This window comes from Colius striatus, chromosome 7 (assembly GCF_028858725.1).
Source record: "Colius striatus isolate bColStr4 chromosome 7, bColStr4.1.hap1, whole genome shotgun sequence".
In the NCBI taxonomy this organism is placed as follows: Eukaryota; Metazoa; Chordata; class Aves; order Coliiformes; family Coliidae; genus Colius; species Colius striatus.
In genome coordinates this window covers 43,109,513-43,123,721 of record NC_084765.1, presented here as the reverse complement: position 1 = coordinate 43,123,721, position 14,209 = coordinate 43,109,513, and the positions used below count along the sequence as shown (strand labels likewise).

Genomic DNA, 14,209 nt, shown 5'->3' with positions numbered 1-14,209 from the left:
TTGCTAGTGTTAAAAAAGAACCAACCTGCTGCAAAGTACAAGACAATCTGCTATTACAAGTGAGATGATCAAGGGTTTTACAGGGGTTCCATGTGGCTGACCCTTTTGTGGTAAATAAAATACAGGTGGGAGTTTGATCTCAGTGCTGAATTCAAACAGAGCAGCACATACACTAACTTATTTTGCTTCTAACAAAGTTTTTTTTCCTATTTGCTATAAGTCACTCAGACTCTCATACAGAAAGCAATCAAACAAAATCAAAAAGTATGGCTTCCCAGCTCACATATCTTTAGATAAAACAACTCATTCAGTGTCTAAGCTCTTTGAACAGATCACATTTTTCATTCAAATACTATAAGAGGGAAATCCGTATCAGATTTTTCCTCACCACATCACGAGAACTAATGCAGATGTGTCATATACTCCACCTGTGCAGCAGCTACAGGCACAATGCTTCAGGAAGTTCAGAGTTTACTACAGATGCACTACACCATTTCCAAAGAAAAAAATACTGACGATTCCCACAACCTGCTCCTACCCATAAACTTTTGCAGAGGTAACTTACAAGTGGGCTGCACACCAGATGAACTGCTTGAGCAGTGCCAGCTTCTTTCCAGGAGCCAGCTTTCCCAGATACCAAGAAGAGTTCACCTGTATGCTTTTTATGTGTGCAAGAGATATACTACCTATGAAAGACAGGAGCGAGGATCATCCAATTCTATTTGAATAGTTTTACCAGTCCCTCCTTGGCAGACACAACAACTGCCTTGTAATCTTTTAATTTTCTGTGTCTTCATTCTCATTCCTTCCTGCATTTTTCCTTTGAGAATATTAAATCACTTATTAATTTGAGTTCCTTATTAGATCTATTAGCTGCCTAAAGCAGGTGACATTTTACTTTGTTAGCTTGATTCCAAAGAAATGTTCTGTTTGTAAATAGGAAACAAATGTCTTCTAGTGTAGGTTTCAAACCAGTGCAGGGTTCTGCAACACACCTTTTTTAAAACAGTTTAAAACTTTATTAAAGATGTTGGGGTATGGTATTTGTTTAAAGTATTCATCCTATAATCATATTCCAAGAACTTTCTTCCTTTGGAGGCACATGAAGAGTAGACAAATAGACAGGCAAACCACTGACCAATTTCTCTTAATTGCTAGTAAAGTTCTAACAGTCCCCAGCATTTCAGTCTCACATGCATATTAACTGCATTATCCTGTTCAGGTATGCTGACAACGCACAGAAACGTGGTGGCTGGTTATGCAAGAGCAAAATGAAGTTAACTGGATCAGTCAGTCCTGCTGTGGCTACTCAGAACCATTTCTCAGGCATGACACTGCACAAATCACATGAGAGCTCAATAGTCTAGAGCACATGTGCCTAACTGCAACTACCCAGGGAAAAACCTTCACTGCAACCTTTTACTTCCAAAGCTGTCTGACAAATGACAGACAAGACTTTTTCCCCCCAGTGTTTTCTTCATAGCAAGCAAGCAATCCTGGGTACACTGCAGAAGCACCTCAAATATCCCAGGAATTCTCTCAAGTCAGAATACGAGCCTTTGGAAAACTCTTTCAATGTGTTCCTTACCTTTTCATCAGTGCATTGCCTCTACACTTTGTCTTGCTGTTAGCCAGGCTTTAACATAGGCTTCTTGTTAAAGTTTCATTCCCTATAGAAACAGTAACAACAAAAATTAAACAATGTACATATTTGTTGAGATTTACTTACTGCACACTGCACTGTACCAGTCACATTAAATAAACACTGTGAATTGCTGCAGGACTTGCTCACTAAGACAAGGTTATGTGTCATAACTGTTGGAAGTATGTGAAACTAAGTTTTAAACTTCAGAAACGAAATACCAAGTTTCTTCCTGCACTGACATTTTAAGAATGTAAACAATACAAAATATTTCATGCTTTAAAGAAAAAAAGAAAAGCAAAGATTTGTTAAGCCAGCCATTATTTGAAGTTATTCCAACTCTTCTTTTATTTTCTGATAATACATACCTTCCATGACTGTTCATGGAAGGTGTTAGCCAGCTGTTAAAGTGCTCTTTTAGCTCAATAACCTTTCAAAGCTTACTTTAAAATGCTGCTCTTTGCAAGACTCTGATATTTAAACACCCTTCACCCTCCACAAGCAGCAATACACATGCACTCTTCTGTCTAGCCATCTTACTCCAATTTCCCCTTCTTGCAGTTACAATCCCCTTGCTATTAACTGTCACAACTCACTGTTTTTCTTCACCTATGGTATACTCAGCTTGTCAATAGTAGTATGACCACTTTTCAAAATTGGCATCACCATGGACAGCTTGAGCTTGTGTTTTACACTGAAGCATGTACAACCCAGGCAGGCTGTGTTACAGTTAAGCATTTTGAAGCAACAGCTTTCTGCCATGGGATTGAGGAGAATACCTCACTGGAGACACTTTCAGGCTCAGTCTCCTAGAACAACTCATTAGCATCAGCAAGGCCATAGTCAAAAATAAACTTTGCCTAAACAAGGCTTCTATTTTCCAGGACTTGGAGGACACTCTTAGAAGATTACTCTAAGAAGACTTCAGAAAGAGTGTAACATAAGCAAGACTAAAAAGAAACACATCTCAGGAGGTTTTATGCAAACCATGAAAGATTTGCTTCCATTCCTTTAGTGGAAACATTTGGGGAAAAAAAAAACCCAAAAAAAACCCCACCAAACCCTTACAGATTTAAGAATTAAATTTTTGGGAACACAAAATTCAAGGTTCTGTTTATAATCCCAAAGTACTAGGCAACTTATTTCAGATCATACTGAAAAAAATCAGCACTGTTAGCTCATTACTCCTACAGCAAGGAGTGGGGAGGTAACAGCTTAGAGAGCCTAGGTGACAACCCTGCTCCCGGCATGTCTTTCTCATCTGTACAGCACTAAGGACTAGCACCAGATAAAATCACTTACTCTCCAGTAACTGACTTGAAACACTTTTACACTAGACTACAAAGTAAGAAAGCATACAGCAGTAGCACCACATATTTTTATCTAATGACCTGATCTGTAATACAAAGTTTCCAAGAGTATCAGTAATTATAAGTTTAGGGATCAGTTGCAGACTTCAAGTACAGCTGCAGAAAGTCTGAGAAATAAGAACTAATACATGAATAATTTCCCCACAGACATTTCAGAAAACATCCTTCCTGTCAACTATCTGGAAAGTTAGGTTGAGGATAGTTAAAGAACAAGAAAATATAAGTTGATACACGACAAGGAGCACAGTGAGAATCATTGCCAGTGTACTTGCAGCTTGTAGAACACAGGTACAACTCACCTACCAAGATCTACTTCTTCAAGACATAAAGTCCAAAGGACCTCTGTTATTACAACTGAGGCTTCTCATGGCACTTTCATTTTTCAGTAGGACATTGCCCATACTTTTTCCTTCACATTTCCTACTACTACAGTTAAACGAATGACAGAAACAGAGAAAGTTACTAACACAGAGTTCAAGGTTAAAGTGATCAATTGCATTACTTTTTAGATCCTACTGCATACATCTGCACTCAATAATGTTAGACAATACAATAATTAACAAGAAGTCACTAGCTTCCACTGAGCTGCTGCATCAACAGTAGTACTAGTGCTAAGGAACATATTGGCATATTAAAAAAAAAAAGAAAAATCCCAACATTGTTCTGCCCCAACATCCCTGAACTGGAATTGCTAGCAAGTGTTTTGCAGGCCTATCCATAATCAGCTGTACCAACTCACAGTTAACATACTCTGATCCAAACAGCTGAGGAGACCATCAAGAGAGCTCAGAAAACTTGGCAACAAAAGACCTCTAAGAGGTGCCTGGGAAACAGAAAAGTGCTGGATAAGAGTGCGGGGACAGAACACAAGACCAGGAGTTTGGGAGCAGAAAATAGGAATGCAGGCCAAGAACTGAGGGACACAGATGTGTTCATCAATGCCTAAGAAAACAGGAAAACTGGACTTAAATTCACAGGCTAATCTAGATTCAGGGGGATTGCTGCAGTCGGTGAGTAAGAGCTAGTCTTCTAGAGTATCAAAGCTTAGAGAAAGAATCAGAAGAATAACTGGCAGAGAGAAGGCAGGAAGGAACACATTTCACCCCAAGGGAGAGATCAGGCATTTTCTGCATCTTCTGTACTTTCCACCACTGCTCCCACTTCTTCCATTTGTTTCTTCTTCATTGCTGTTTTTAGTCTCAAAACATTGACTAAGAGGGTTTAACAAGGCACAGGCTGCTTAGGTGTTCATTACAGTTGTGCCACACCAAAAATCCCATGATATTGAAATCTGACTACAAAAAAACTCAAGGAAGTGATGTTCAAGCATACCACAAGACTCATGACAGAGACAAATCTTAACAAGGCTGGTATTAAAACTTCCATTTTTCTTTCTAGATTACAGCATTTATGGCCAAAAAGAACAACCAAAGAATGGAAACAATTTCTGAAGTATAACTGTGTTTGTAGGGAGGGATGCAGAAAACAATTTATAGCACAGGAGCGAGGGAAGCCAAGGTAAGCATTATAAAATGTAAACGTTACTTCATCCAAAACACAGTTCAGGAGGGCAGCTAGTGCATGGTTTTGGTTTTTACAACTACTTATAGTACAACAACTTTTCCTTTTAAAAAGTCCCTCAAACAGATGTTCTGTTTTTCTCAGCATGTTAGATAAAGGCAAATGAAAGCAGCAGAACTTCCAATATTGAGCTTCACACCCAAAATCTGTCACTGAAAACATTAAAGTGCCATCAACCAAGAGTGACAGAAGTGTTCTGCCTTCACCCAACCATGTTTGAACACACTTGGCTTTGTTTTGAAGCCATTCTCTATCCAAACTGAAATTTCAAGTGTGGTAGAACGAGAGACAAGTGGAACTGTTCCTAGCATTTATTTGCTACATTTAAAAATATACTTTAATTGTGGCTTAGAACATTCGACCTTCTTTTCTTTCTCTGGACAGTAAAAATGTCCTGTAAAGTAAAAAAAATGAACCCAGCCATGCTGTAAACTATAGACACTGAGCAGATGACATGACCAGACTGCAACTGCAGGGCTGTAACTGCTGTTTGCAGATGAGCTACACCACAATGGAAAGGTTTAATGGAGAGATAACACTGACTAATACCTTCCTCATCTAGTAAATCTCTACATCCAGTTAGCAAAATGTTCATCATCTACTCTACAGGAAAACAAGTGTGAAACCAGTTCAACTACAAATACACCTATCAACTAACATATGGTGCTGTAACAGTTTCCTAGCCAGGTTAACACTACCAGGGTATCCCCCTGATATTCATAGGAAATCAGCTGAAGTGCAATGATATGCTGAGGTAAATATTGCTTTAGGATTCAAAAGCTAGCTCAAATAATCTCTTTGTAACATAGAAGAGAGATCTTAAAACACCTTCTCCATCTTTTGGACCCAAATTATTCAATAACCACCCCTTTAAAAGAAAGGCTGGAGGGTACCAAATCAGGGAGAGTCAGTTTCTCTGCTAAATACTGTGAGAAAAGTGCTCACAGAAGGGTTCGCCCCCGGCACTCTACATGATGAAGTCTCACTGTCCTGAATAGGAGTTCAGCAGCCAAGGTAACTCCGAAGTTGTACAATTTGTTAGAATGCTGCTCCTGTACCAGGATTTAACTGACTGGGCTGTGATGGGTCTGATCATTTCTTCACTTTCAGGATCTGAACAGCATTTCCTCTTTCATTGTAATTTTATAGTCAAAATAACATGTAGACAAGTTTGCTGACATATAGAAGCTGCCACAGCTGGACCAGATCCTGATCTGGGTTATACAACTGAGAATAACTCCTTAAGCCAACAAGTTTCTTCCAAAGCTCAAGACAGAACCAGAAGTCAAGAGTCCAGCTCCCCATGCCCATCTCTGTTTGCATAATGCTCACACACATAAAGTGGGGGTCTCCTTTTGGGACTTTTCCATTTGCATATACATACATAGAGCTTACACATCACCCTTACTGCTTGTCCACTTTTATTTCAGATGGCTAAATTTAAATATTTTGATTAATTAGTATTAATGATTTTTTCTGACCCAAATTTTTAAAAGCCAGACTTTACAAGAAAAATTAAGCAGTGAGGATATAATTAGACAACTTACCTCTAACACTCCCTCTTTTTTGCATCCTACTTTTATACTATAGTCCCTCCTCCTTTCGCCCCCCAATCTCAATATTGTTTACTTCAATTTGGCTGTTAAGCCGCTACTCTAATACATGATAGTACACTTTGAAAAGACAAACACATGCAATTTAAAAGAGTAGGACTAACTCTCTGAAGTCTTTCATTTCTACTTTTCCTCCACAGTTTCCTCCTGTAGTATTTCTGAGCTCATTAGGGAACTACCAATGACTACTTCTGCATCACAGACTGCTACTAAAATGATGGCTACATATCAAACCTCTCAGCATCCAGCCCTATGTAGTTTTCACTGTACATTTTCATTTTGACTCTGTAGTCTTTGGAGGCACTTCATAAGTATACATTCATCAGGAGAATGTTTCCAGAGCAGTCATAGCCCAAGCTTCCAGACCAGGCAGAGGCTAAGCCTAAACTGAATGATGGCAGAAAATATCCAAGAATACTTATGCAATAAAGAAACTCATTCCTTTGAAGTAATTGCTTGGTCAGTACCACTGCTAGAAATAGCCGATTTTAAATGGTTAACAGTGGTGATGCACTCGCTGTTTGCATATATTCATCTCCCACCTGTTAGCTACCCTCAATTAAAGCAAGGCATAAATGGCTTTAGCTCACAGAGGATTTACAAGGATTTTCTGCTTTTAGCATGGCATAAAATTTCTATCATGGTCTCTGCTCACAGTAATAGACATTATATATATACAGAATTTATATGTAAGGGAGTAGACGTTGGGCCTTTTCTGTGCCCTTGGCTAAGGCTACCCAGTAAGATTACAGCAAAAAGATGAAGGACAAGTTCAAATCAGCCCTCTAAAATACACCTGTACCCTTGGCTTTTCACACAAACTCAACCTAAATTTTCTTTAAAGGTGCTAAATAAGCCTGGTTTGAGGATAGGGAATTGCAAAGGCAGAAGACTGGGGTTTTGGTTTTTTTTTCTTTGGAGACTCAGCACAAAAAAACCCACCAAATCAATACATCACAGAGAAGTCCAATTTAAGTAATTTAACAAAGAGGAGAATCATAGTGGAAACTTCAGAACAAATGCCTTAAATCCACAGCTACAGATGTATCAAACCCTGAGCTACTGGAACCCTGTCAGATTGCAAGATACTTTGAAATCACCGACATCTCAAACATTACGTTTGAACAAGGTTACATCAACTTTTTCTTTAATCCAATATAAATTGTGCAACATTTTAGCCTCCAACTTTGTGGTCATGTCGATACCATACTTAAAAAACTTAGGTCAAAGTTGAGTAAAGGACAATGAATGGAAAGACTTCCTACAAGTCTTCATTTCCAAAGATATTTAAGATTGAGAAAGGTTTACTAAGTAGCTTTTGTACCATTCCCTTTCCACAACCAGCTGGTGTTTGACTACGACTGCAACTGTTTCTACAGGCACCGTTAGGAAAAGCATTTCAACTTACTAGGATTTACAAAACTGACATGGATTCAGTTGCTAGAAAGTATCGTGGGAACCAAAAAGGGATGCTGAATATTTTAGTGACTCTGCAAATTTCTTTTGCCAGTTTTAAAGCCTCAAAGAGTAACAAATCTCATTATCATCATTCAACTTGCTCTAGATTATCATCTTCCCCTGTTGAAGAGCCACATGACAGTTTTCTCTAGCCATCAAACACTATAGCAGGAATTTACCTAGAAGATTCTAAATCCTTCAGTGCAAAGTCCTGTAGATTAAAAATTGCTAGACTGGCTTCTGAACAGTGGTGCCCACAATTTCTTTGTAAGAGTGACACATGACAGTAGTATCAGTTAGATGCCTTCCTGAGACAGCCTCATTCTGTTTAGAGCACCAGTTAGGCTCTGCTCTCTATCTCGTCACTTTCCCTTTCAAGCACATCTCTTAAACAGGACCAGGTTATTTACGCTGTTCCCAATGCTTGACCTGAATCAGCTATGCTCACCTGAGCTCTGTAGTAAGTGCCAGGCTATGTCAATATTTGTGCTTTTACTAAGTAATATTTAACTCTGGCTATATAACTACAAAATTGCCAATAATGCATATAGAGATTCCATCAAGCACTACACTGATGCTACATCTAAGTAAAGTGTTTTGAAGAAGCCGTTCACCATAAATGCAACCCTGCAACCACGCTGCTACAAAAAGAATGAAAACTCACAAGCATAAACACCCTTAATACTGGAGAAACATGTCTAAGTAAGCCCGTATTTTCAAAAGAGATCCTAGTGCCTTTCGGCTCACGCTGCTTGCAGAAACAGAACTTATATTTAGTGCTACTTTCTAGCAAAGTTGTTTGGAAGAGGCCTTGGGTAAAGCCTGTTCCAAAGGAGCAGAAGCTGCTCATTGACTTGAGGCGAGTACCTCATCCAGCTGGAGCCCAATGTTTCTAGAATAAGTAAATTAGGTACATCATACAAGCTCTTAAGGGTGTAGAGAAGCTTAATCTTTTCTTGCTCTAAGGCTCCATGCCATTTTTCCCTTCCCCAAAAGCTAACAGCGAAATCACCCATGCTCTATTTTTGATAATTAAAAGATTTCAGTGCCAGCTCATGACTACCCCTAGAAAACTCAGCTTCACTTACCAGAGACATAGTTCTGCTTTAATGTTCATTTTAAAGGAGCTTACAGGCTCCTCAATACTCTAAAAGCAAGAGAGACTTTCACCAATACATTAAATATACAATCTTTGTTTTAAACATTAAATTAGAGATTCTTACCAAGTAAGACTTGCATGCTAGACTTGTAAACCAGAAATAATCCATTTACTCCCCCCTGACCTTTCTTGGCTAGACTAACCCACTTAGTTTTCCTAAATCACCACAGAAACTTGCCAAGATTAAATATTTGTGTTTAATCATTCGGAAAGTGAAATATTACGTACTGTAATGTAACACTCTTTACGGAAACCTCTAGTTAAGCAATAGTTCCACAAAGAATTGTGAAATGAAGTAAAAAGCTGCCCTGAACACCACACTTTTAATTGGCCAATTGCAAATAAACTTCAGAACTAAGCATCAAATCAAGACCTCTTCTCTAGGAAATCAACATTCCCAGAGGCAGTGCATTTTCAAATGCAGCCCCTTTGAAATTACTCCAGAGCAGCAACCCTCTCCAGGAAAGTTATTAAATATTATCATCCCCCGGCCAGCAACTTATGTTACACGCAGACATCACGATGGAACAATGATAAAAATGTCAGGGCTAATTTTTACCGCCGTGTCCAGCGTGTCGTATTTCATCCAGGTATAGTCAACCCTGGCGGTGGGAGCCACAGAGAAAGTCGCAATAAAAACACGCACGCACAAGGCTGAACGCTACCTGTGCAATTCCAGCTGACGCAGCTCACGCCGCACGGAAAACCCCACATCTATGTGTGGGGAACAGAGACCTCGGTCGGGTTTCCCCCCGCGAGCAGCTCACCAAGCCCGCCAGCACGCTCCTGCCGTGCCTTTGTAACATGGCAGGTCCGCGGGGAGAGCTCTCCGCGCTGAGGAGCGCCCGGGCCGGCGGTGCGCTGCTCCGGCCCGGCCGCCGCCGCGGTGGAGGGCTGGCGGGAAGCCTCGGGCCGACGGGGAAAACGAGAAAGTTTCCCCCTCGCCTCCCCTCCCCTCCCACCGCGGCCCAGCGGAAAGTTACCGCCGCCCCTGCACTCCCCCTCGGCCCCCGCCCGCCGGCGCCCGGCCTCCCTCTCCCCGCCCGGCATCGACAGCTCAGCGCGCCGCCGGCCCCGCCGCGGGCGGCCGGACGCCCCTTCCCCACCGGCCCAGGCTCGCGATAGCGCCCGCCTCACGGTATGTCCTCGGAGAACCCCCTTCGCGCCCACCGCCGTGACAGCCCGGCGCGCTGCCTCGCCGCCCCGCAGCCCTCACCTCAGGCGGTGGCCGCGCTCCCCGGGGCAGGGGGAACGGCCGCCGACGCCTCCTGCCCCCGGCGCGGAGGAGCGGGAGGGTGAAGGGGGGCGGGGGAGGGGGAGGGAAGCGCGCTCGGTCCCCGTGCCCTTATCTCATCCTAGCGGAGCCCGACTCTCCTTCGCCGCCTCCCCTCCGTGTGGGCGTCTCAGTCGGGATCCCCCCTCCCCTCCGCCCCGCCTCCTCGCGCCGCCATCTTGGCTGTCACAGGGGCGGGTGGAGGCGGGAGCCGACTCGTGATTGCGGCGGGGAGGGCGGCCAGGCCCCGGCGCTCGGCGGCGGGAGGCCGCGCTGCCTCGCCATCCCTGAGGCGGGCTCGCTGCCGCCCCGCTGCCCAATCTGCGGCCGGGACTCGGCTCTGAGGTCTCCCTCCGGCAGGGCGGGCCCGACGGCGAGGGGCCCCGGTTCTGCGGCTCCCGCCTTTTCCCCCCCCTCAGGGAGCGGCGAGGCGCCGGCGGCTCTGAAGCGTGAGGAGGGCAAAGAGGCGCCCGAGCTGAAAGCCCCTCAAGCACAGCCCGAAGTCCGACGGGCACAGCTTGGGCTCCACTCTGCCCGCCGCCTTTCCTCCGCCCGCCGGCAGCACCATTCATTTAAACAGAAATTCATCTCCGGCCCAAATATTCGCGTTTTTCTCTCACCTGACAGGACCCAGAGGAGAGGTGTTGGCTGTCTGGAAAACAAGCGACGAGAAAACGGCGGATTTCTGTAGGCTTGATGTAACACGCACCAGGTTGTTGCATCAAAGACTAGCGAAGAACCCGAGACAAAAATAATCTTTTAAGAGCGTGCGGCTAAGATTAGTGCAGCGTGTCAAGATGTTGCTGAGCGCAACGAAACGAGTCTTGCTGCTCACACCGACACACAGAACACCGCTTTCTGGCACCTTGTGTACTGAGACCTTGGGTTTCAAATGTGCTATTTTTTGAGGTGTTTAAGGCTAGGCTCTAACCACACGGTTTTGGCTTTGAATTCAAGCTTCCCTCGGTTCTGGACCTTTGGCTTGAGGGCTTTGTTGTGGCTCGGGATAAAGACAGAAAAAGTCATACGAAGTTCTGGATTTGGACTGTAAATGCTTCAGAATGTTCAAACCTACTGTACTGGCTTACCTCATCTCTCTGAAAAATCTGAGCAAATAGGAGAATATAAAGTCAAAAAGTACAAAATAAGAGTTGTTTGTCCCACATGACTTATTAATACAGCAGAAAAGCTGCTACTCCTACCCCCCATGTAAGAATCGCAGCGGCTGACACGAGCCAGGCTCTACCCAGGCAGAAGCACCCATGTGCAAGCCTGCACATGCCGACACAGCTTTGTGCTGCCAGGTTTGATATTTGTAAGCTGAGTCTGTCTCTCTTTTTTCCCTCAACAGACAGCATACTGACTACAGGAATGTGTCAACCCCCCAGCCCAGGTAGGGACTACGAGAACGTTGCGCATTCCCTGTATTTCTACATAAAATGCATTTCTAGACACACCCATAGAGACTTTTTTCTTTCTCAGCAATATACAGTGGAGCAACTGAGAGATCAAAAACCCAGAACCTCACTGGGTTTTTTTTGCAGCAGGCTGCTATGAGTTCTGTAGTGAGCCCTTAAATTATACAGCGTGCTGGCAGAATTCTTCTAAATCCTTTGACAGTTGCTGGTATATTTTAATCCTGGAAATGTTTTTCAAATAAATAGGAATAACAAAGCCCATCTTCTGGCTTGTGTTAGTAGTTTTGATATGCAAACTCCTCGGAGCTCTCTGCCCTTGCTCCTTTTTCATGTGGGCATAATTTTTAGGTTTCAGTGCTAACAGCCAAGATTAATGGGTCTGTTCCTACTTCTAAGAGTATTGTTTCAGCTGCCTGTCTGCTGAGGCAAAATGACTTCTCTGATGTATGAACAGTCCACCTTGCAGAGTTTACGTTCGTGACCACTAAAATATTCCTGACCATTTCTAATGGAAGCTTTACCTTTACAGAGACATAATTCTTACCCATTCTGTGGCAGTTTTCATACTTTTCAGCTCATGCCATAGGTAAAACTTGGGTGTAGATGTCTTTGATTTCATGGTAATTTATGGCCTGAGCTGTTTAATTTCCCTCCACCCTTTCTGTCCTTCTAGGACTTATCTGCATTTAATTACACGTTGTATCAATGTCAACAAATCGCAGTCAGGGACAAGGATCTCCCTGTGCAAGGCCTGATACAAACACTAACCAAAATAGCTTTTGCCCAGTCCTACCATCACAGCTCACGTAGTGCTTATTTCTGTCCCATCTTTCTTGTTCTAACATCTCCCCCTCCTTCCACCCTATTCCATCAAGCCTCTTCAGCTTTCTCTCCAAGATCTACCTGCTGCTCTCTCTCTTGGCTGTGGCACACATTCTTCCCCACCAGCACATTTAATTGCAATGTTCCATTTCATTATTAGCTTGTCACCACCTTTATCAAGTCACCTTTCCTAACTTCTATCTAGCCACAAAGATTTCCTGCATAGCTTGTCATCAATTTTCCGCCTCGAGGCTTGTCTAAAGCTACACGCAAAAGGGTCTATGAAAAATAATGGCTCTAGTGCTGTATTTATTTCTGAATAAAGAGCAGCAGCAGTGAATAGTGTTACTGTACAGGCAGAGACAGATTTATAGTGTGCCCAGCTCCTGCAGGCTCATTGCACAGAAACGTGTCTATGTGTCAGTCACACAAAGCCTTTCTCTTCGTGGGGACACGGGGGATCTCTAGACAGTGGTCCCAACGTGTGTAAGGAGACTGAACCCAAGATCATTAAGTCCACAGAACTCTTACTATTAATTCCAGTTAACATTGGATCAGATTCTTGTTGTGCATAGCAAGTTAATTAAACAAGTTAACAACTGTATGGACTGCAGGTGGGCAGGCATCAAGCATGTTTAATGTGGTATTCTTGCCTCACAAGTGTAGGGTGGAGTGCTGTCAGACAGATTTAGCCTCCCTAGCAGTGTGGCCAGGCAGATGCGCAGGGCTTCTAGGGACTGGCAACCACAGAACCATTTTTTGGCCATGTTGCAATCCCAAATTTCTACCTTGTGGCACAAAAGTAGTTTTCAAAGAGTGGTTTAGTTTATTTTAAGTGTGTTTTGCACATAGGTAAACTCAAGCCAGGCAGAGGACAAGTGGCAGATGTCAATGACAGAGCCAGGAATGGAATGGAGAACTTCCCTGTCCTAGATATTGGTTTTAACAAACTTTGTCCCAGGATTGTGGGATTTGATGACTTCCAATTTATAAGGCTTCATCAGTGCTCAAAAGGAAAAAGAAAGGAAAAGAAAAGAAAGAAGCTATTACTATTCACAGTAGCTCCTGGCAGAGACTGGCTTCCACAGGCAAAATTATTTCAGTCTATTAAGTGTGCAATTTGAGGCTTGATCTGTTCATTTTCTTACCAATTTTACTCCTTTTGAACTCTCCTGGCTGTGCCATGTGCACTGCCCATTTATATCTACGGGGAGAAAAGAGTCTCTCCAAAAGAACCCAACAGAATACCTGTCAAATAGACACAGCATATCTATAACCTTGGCAAAAATAACTATAAATATCATGATAAAGCATAATTATAAGCCATGTAAGTGGCAAAACATCACTCTGCATTTCAGAGGATAAATTGCTTTCCCCTGTCCAGTAACCCACTTTATGGTGCAGTAATGGATCTGCATCCGGAGGGTTATGCAATGAAATGGAGCCTTTGGCAAGCTGGAATCACACTGGAAATGAAGCAACATCTTCGTGGGCTTTTTTATATATGCATATTTGAAAATCTGGAACTGATCCTTTTTGACATAGAGAGACTGTCCCTGCTTGGAATGATTAAATTCTAGGACAGGTTATGAAATAATGAAGTAGTTCAGTATTGTCATGCAGCAGTGTAACTGTGCAGTTGCCCTTCCTTTTACTGCCGCAAGTATAGTATTTCTGAAAAGCTTTTTGCACTCCAGGGAAACTACTGATTATAAATTATAGAAAAGGTGATAGAATATCATCCACATATGCCAAAAAAAAAGGGAGGGGGGGAAGAAAAGGTTTTGAACCCTGCCTCTAGTCACAGAAGCAGCTAAAAGTACAGGGAAATGAGATGAACGCAGGACCCGATGCAAAGGCCACTGAACTCAGC

At 42.9% G+C, this 14,209-nt stretch overlaps 1 protein-coding gene across 3 annotated transcripts in view; it reads right to left on the bottom strand.

The window, feature by feature from the left end:
- Positions 1–10,286, bottom strand: part of DENND4A (DENN domain containing 4A) — a 54,003-nt gene extending 43,717 nt beyond the window's left edge. The window contains exons 1-2 of one of the 3 annotated variants that reach the window (XM_061998971.1): positions 10,040–10,286; positions 1,589–1,670 (exon numbers count right to left, since the gene is read on the bottom strand). The gene's annotated coding sequence lies outside the window, so the exon portion shown is untranslated. Of the gene's footprint in view, positions 1–1,588; positions 1,671–3,311; positions 3,396–10,039 lie in introns of those variants that run through there. The other 2 variants (XM_061998973.1, XM_061998972.1) reach the window with 2 other exon arrangements.
- Positions 10,287–14,209: the final 3,923 nt, after the last annotated feature.